Source organism: Rhododendron vialii, chromosome 2a (genome assembly GCF_030253575.1).
Source record: "Rhododendron vialii isolate Sample 1 chromosome 2a, ASM3025357v1".
Lineage (NCBI taxonomy): Eukaryota > Viridiplantae > Streptophyta > Magnoliopsida > Ericales > Ericaceae > Rhododendron > Rhododendron vialii.
In genome coordinates this window covers 14889914-14896132 of record NC_080558.1, presented here as the reverse complement: position 1 = coordinate 14896132, position 6219 = coordinate 14889914, and the positions used below count along the sequence as shown (strand labels likewise).

The following is a 6219-nucleotide window of genomic DNA, read 5'->3' as shown; positions in this document are numbered from 1 at the left end:
AACTCGGGGTCGAGTTCTTTCGAAGTAGAGGAGACTGATATAGAACACGTGGAGGCCCAATTTCATGATCAATTGGACTGGTCGAAGCCTCAGAAGCCCAAACGTTGTTTAATTGCAAATTACCTTATCTAGCAACTTTCGGACAAGCTTGGATCGGGCCCAAACTTAGTGGGCTGACTTGTTTTCGCGCTGCGGTCAATACTCATAAACCCTAGGTTGATGATCAAAGGTGTTTTTTGGCCTAATTCCTTCGATTAGGCCTTCAATTGGACGTTTTTGCCATTTAAGGAAATATTTGTTTCGTTAATAATTTTTAGCGTATAATTCCGTAGAAGTTGATTCTTTTTGGGAAAGTCATGTTTTTATTTCCTTTTTCCAATTTTATTATTTTCCCCAAATTTTGGGAATTTTCGTTTTTGAATTAGGGTTTTCAAGAGTTACACCTTTTTCCTATAAAAGGGTTGTAACTTAATGTTTATGCTGTTTTTAATCAATAATATTCAGACTTTGTCTTTTTCTCTTGAAGATTCAAGAATTGCTCGTAGCTACGAGTACCTATCATTCATTTGATTAGTATGCAACTAATCTCTTTGTTATTTCTGCTGCGTTTGTAAGCGAGGATTTTTCACCGCTGATGAAGAAGAAAAGTGGTGCAGTGTAGTGGTGGTGGGTCGGAGGGGTAGAGTGGGAGTGGATAGAAAAAGGGAGGCGAGAGAGAGGTATTGCGATTCTGCGAAGGAGAGAGAGAGAGAGAGAGAGAGAGAGAGAGAGAGAGAGATATGAGGGTTTGTCGTGGGAGAGAGAACGGTGAAGGTTTTAATGTACGTGTGACTGTGTCTGTGTGAGAGCTGAGAAGATGAGCATGTGAGGCGAAATTTCTTGCATGTGAGACTTTAGAAGGACCAGATAATAAATATTATTACCATTGCTAATGCTAACCGTCTGTGAGTTAGTTTTTGATGTCATGTTGCAACTAGTACAGGTTCATCATCACAGATTGTTTAGTTTGGGGTTAGGTGCTTCCGTGAGTGTGTTTTGTCATGAAAGTGTCAAAGGGGGAGATTGTAAGCTCCAAAAAGCCGAGTTCCTCTGTGTTGACAATTGCATTGACAAAACGCACATTTTTGTGTATCCCATTTTATTGAGTTGTAATCTTATCGTTTGTTTTAGGGTGTGGAAAGAAATCTAATTGGGTGTATTTTTATTAGTTATTTTTTAGTGCGGTAGCTAGTCAAGCAAAATGGTTTTGCTTGAGCAAACCGGCAGCCGTTTGTCACGCTCCTATTAAAACTAGAGGTACGGAGTATTTTATGTGAAGTCAAAGTCAGAATCCTATTAAGGAAGTAATATTGGGACTGCCATATCTCCTCCTCCTCTCTCTCTTAAAGAAGAGAACGTCTTTCGCTCGCCACTTTTTGGATGGACAATTTTGCCCTTTGTAGTCTTGGCGGACGACGGCGAGCGATGACTCTATTCTAGCACAGTCCAAATTTCCGGCCGCCAACACACCTATTGCCATGTCGGTGAGTCACTTGCACTATATGAGTTGCATAGGTTCCGCATGTCTCTCACTGATCTCAAATCATCTCTCTCTTCGCAACTTTTTTTTGGCAGAGTTTATCATTTCCTTTCTTATTGATTTCCTCCCCCTCTATAATAAGAAACACTTTTGGGGGAATTTTCGTTGGTAAATTTTTGTCCAATTTGGACAGATTTAGCGCTCAGTTGTTGGGAAGCTGTGCTTGGCTGGTTGGGTAGAGTATTTCTTCATTTGTGTTCCATGCTCATCAACTTTGTCTATTGTAATTGATGAAAAATATACTCCCTCCGTCCCAAATTCTTTGTCCGGTCCGCAAAACGGAGTGTTAAAAATAATAAATTTTTTTGCAAGAAAAAATGAAAATTTTTTTCAACAACTTACTAGATATCAATGAGTATTTTTAATTTGTAAAAAAAATTTGAATTTTTTCTTGAAAAATTTGCACTATTTTTAACACTCCGTTTTGCGGACCGGACAAAGAATTTGAGACGAAGGGAGTAGCTCAATGGTTCTGCAATAATTTTTTGATATGGCCTCCAGTCCTCTCATATTAGCATGAACACCCCCGAATTTGACTTTCTTAAATGTAATGAGTTTCTTGTGACTTGCTTCTTTGTTCTAAACAAACGGATTTCGGATCCTTCTCCCCTTTTCCATTGTTTTATTCCATTTCTCCTTTTCAATGGACTTGGGTTAATACGCCTGCATGTTTTCCTAACAGGTACAACTCCAAAAATTATATTTTGGAGTGGTCCATACTTCTCATTAACGACTCAAACCGCAGGTCAGCATAAGCTGAATTTTGTTTTAATATATGGAACTCAAGTTTTTTCTACGCAAGTTTGCAGTGGCGTTTATTTTCTAACTTCGTATTGGCAAACTTTGCAATAGATCAATGGAATTTGTTGTTCCTCCTTCAGATTCATTAGTCTTTTTTCCGATTTCAGTGTGTTTTACTGCTGCAAGTCCATTTAGCGACCTAAAGGTTTGCCTCTGTTTTCTCCATTTATGGTTGTTTTATTCTGTTTTCTTGACCATGATAATTGGTAACGGTAATGGGGTTATTATAAAATTCCCTTTGCTTGACATTTACATGAAACGCATTTGAATGAAATCAGAATCAATTCAGAATTGGGGATTTTACAGCTCAAATTTATTATAGATTTCTCTTCAGTTGCATGGTTGAATGGTTGAACAGTTCATAATTTTCTTGAACAGAATTTTTTATAGATAGCCCTTACCCCACACCCCCAACATACTTCACGATCACCATTCTGGTTGTGGTCATTTGTCTATATGCATGGATGGATATGTCATTGAACCCAGGTCAAACTTATTAGCTTGGTCAAGGGTCCAATATTTTGTACACGCTTAGAACTACTCATGTGAGGGTCTGTTGATTCTTTCAGCTTTTTTGTCTTTTCTCTAGCTTGTTTGTTAGTAGGTAAGGCTTTTACGTCCCCTTCACATATGTACCCTATTCTTTTCTTGATTTAGAAAAAATTGTCATGAAAAGTAGAGATTGTGACATGGAGTATTTCATATAACATGCAGTGATACAACAGATCCATGGCATGCACAAAGAAGGCGATATTTAACCATACTTTTTGTATGTTATCTACTCGTAAAGCTGCCCTGTATATTATCATTGTTATTTTCAAGGATAATTTGAGCTCTTGAAGAACATTAAAGGGAGTTTTCATTTCTGGGTTCCACTTTGTTCACATAGCGTTTTGTTCTGAATTTTTGCGATTTTGCATGATTCATTACAAATCTTTTGCAGGTCATCACTATCTTGCCCCTAAAAGGTGGACCATCTCCCAAGTTTGCACAGAGGACGATCCTATCCATAGAGAGCTACCAAGTGGCGTGACTTATGCTTCATATTATACATTTCCGCACATACGTTCTTTACGAAGACAGTTGTTGCCTCGTCTGGTACTCAAATTTTGGGATGAATTGATACTGGATTGCTCTTCTCTAGGAATTTATTTCATTTTTCCTGCCACATCATCGCATCTCTGGAATATAGATTAATATAGAGCTTGATTGGCGAGCTTTGGGTCTCAATTTCGGAGGGCTAGTGTGTGAGTGGAGATCCTCTCAGCACCATTTTTTTTGAGTATGTTCATTATCTAACTACTTGACTGTTAAATCTGAAATTATCAACAACAAGAGTTTGACATTGCTGCGAACTCTTTGGGCTTCCCTGCCCGCCTATTGAATGAATAATAGCTATCAGTCTACTTAGGATATGGGTTTTAGTAATTTCACCATACACTGGTGACATTTCAAAACCTTCCTCTCAAAACATTGTCGTTCCAAGTTCTGTGCAAGCATCAACTAGAAATTGACGAGAAAAAAGAAAAATCGCTTAACAAATAGCTCGAGTTTCTTCTGGGGCAAACTAAAAGGTACTGTTGCTTTCATGACGTTGTTCTAACTATTTCAGATACATTGGCCTTTTGATTCCATTTTGGTAATGCACATTATTTGTAAACTGCTCCTACACCAAACCTAACTGTAGACACCCCATTCTGGATTGTCCAGATAATGTTATTTGTCGATCTTTTATTTCCCCAATGATGATTTTGGTCGAGAACAGTCTGAGGATAATGGTGTGTTTTGAGCTTTGAGCGCCCCGAACCTCTTTCAAACCTTTCAAACCAGAGCCAAACAGCCCCAGCAAAACCCAACTGGCTTACGCCAGTACCTTGATGACGTACGCCAGTTAGCTGCCACGTGTCAGTCATCGACCGTTGACTTAGCTATCACTGGCGCAAGCCGGTCCAAATGTGGCGCACGCCAGTCAATTCCAGTCAAATCAACTTTATTCAGCCACATGGACGAGACTTTTGAGCCACCCTGACATCGGCCACAGTAGCCCCTGATGATTATATCGTCTAGGCCCGTCCCCCTTCTCTCATACACCCCCCATCAAGGCAAGTCCCATGCATTTAATGCATGGGAGGCTCCCTTCCTCAAGCAACCAGCCAAACAGGGCCTTAGCACCAGACTGATCTCAGTCTCTCTCCCCTATAAATACCCCCCATTGCATTCATTTGCAAGGGGTTAGCCTCATTAAGAAGAAAAATCTCTCTTCCTCCTTTCTTCTTGCTCTTCATCGCCTTTTCTTCCATTGAAAGAGGAAAGCAAGCAATCCACTTCCATACACCCTACTGATATCCAGTCACCTTCTAAGCCTCCATCCCTAAGCTTTAAGCTCAATACTACCTTCAATCCTCAAACAAAAAGGTATACCACCTTTGTGTTCTTTACTGTTTTCAATCCCTGAGGGGAACCAGTAAGGCCCAGGCTGGTAAACAATACTAGTCCTGGCCTTAAACTGGTAAAATACAACAATCGTATGAGATGTAATATGGCGCACGCCAGTACTCCTATGCCGTACGCCAGTCATGACAGTATGAGCACTACTGGCGTGGGGATCATAGATCATCATTTCTGTCATTTTATCATTCTGTCAATCACACTTGCATGCTAAACAACCAGTTTACCCCTTTCTGTATATTTAGAGCTGTTTAGATGTAGTAGTTATTGCTTACTTTTTATCTGTTTAAAAGGGCCTCTGGGATCCTTCTGGTCATGTTCCAGAGCCCAGATGATGCAAAGCCATGCACTGGATTATGGCCACACCTGCGTACGGCATCGTATGACTGGCGTATGGCAGTTGTCCCACAACCCACTGGCTGGCCCTTGCATCTTAGTGTGATCTTGGCCTGCTTCATGTCCCCACTCTGTTTAGGGGGTTTCCTGCCTATTTTTATGGCTTCAAGCCATTTCATCTGTCTGTAACTATGTATATTCTGCCCAATTAACTGTGTGGTTTGTCCTGGGTGTGCGCTGGTCCCTTTCCAGAGCCCAGAGGATTGCAAATAAGGACTGTGGAGCTTAATGAGTGGAGTACGCCAGTCTAGTAGTGGCGTGCGCAGGTCGTGCCTGCGTGTACTTATTGGATCAGTGCACGCTGGTACGGGGTCTGTTCACGACCCTCCGGGGCAGCGTACCCCAACTTATTCAGACTGCTCTCTGTGCTTGTTCTCAATCTATGTTTATCATTGCAAGCAAAGTCATCCATAAGCATTTTTGTCACATAAATTGCAACTTGTTACCGTTTCAACCCCCATTAACTGTTCCCCCGCCCTAACTTGCTAAAAAATGATCAAATGAGAGAAGAATGTAAACGTTTTACAAAAAATGCCCGAGTAGAGACCGATCTCCGGATTGGGCGAGAGGGGTGCCATAAAACCCTTCCCCTCTCGTAACCTGGCTCCCGAACCTCAGATATCGAAGGTGACGATGGTCCAGTCTACAAAGCCTTTTCAAAATCAAACAAACGAGGCAAACATTTTCGAGTTCGGTTCCTTGGGTGTTTTCACCGCTAAAACCCGAGTGGCGACTCTGAATCGAGGCGTTTCGCCATGCCTTTCCAAAAAGGGGCCACACCCGATTTTTATTAAATCGAGCATTTCCGGGTAGCGTGCCCACACTAACCAAGGGTGTTGTTGATTGCTCTAAGTCTCCCTGGGCCAATCCAAATTTCTTAAATGCATCATAGTACAATTACCTCTGTACAACTCCCTGAGTCCACCAAGATTCTCTCGATGTCATACTCCCCAATTCGTAGGGTAATGACTAAAGCATCGTTATGAGGAAGCTGG

The 6219-nt window shown here is 41.2% G+C and overlaps 1 long non-coding RNA gene across 1 annotated transcript; it reads left to right on the top strand.

Moving 5' to 3' along the window:
* Positions 1–2044: 2044 nt before the first annotated feature.
* LOC131314207 (uncharacterized) lies at positions 2045–3600 on the top strand. Its single transcript, XR_009196330.1, has 2 exons — positions 2045–2525; positions 3324–3600. It is a non-coding gene; the product is annotated as an uncharacterized LOC131314207 (long non-coding RNA).
* Positions 3601–6219: the final 2619 nt, after the last annotated feature.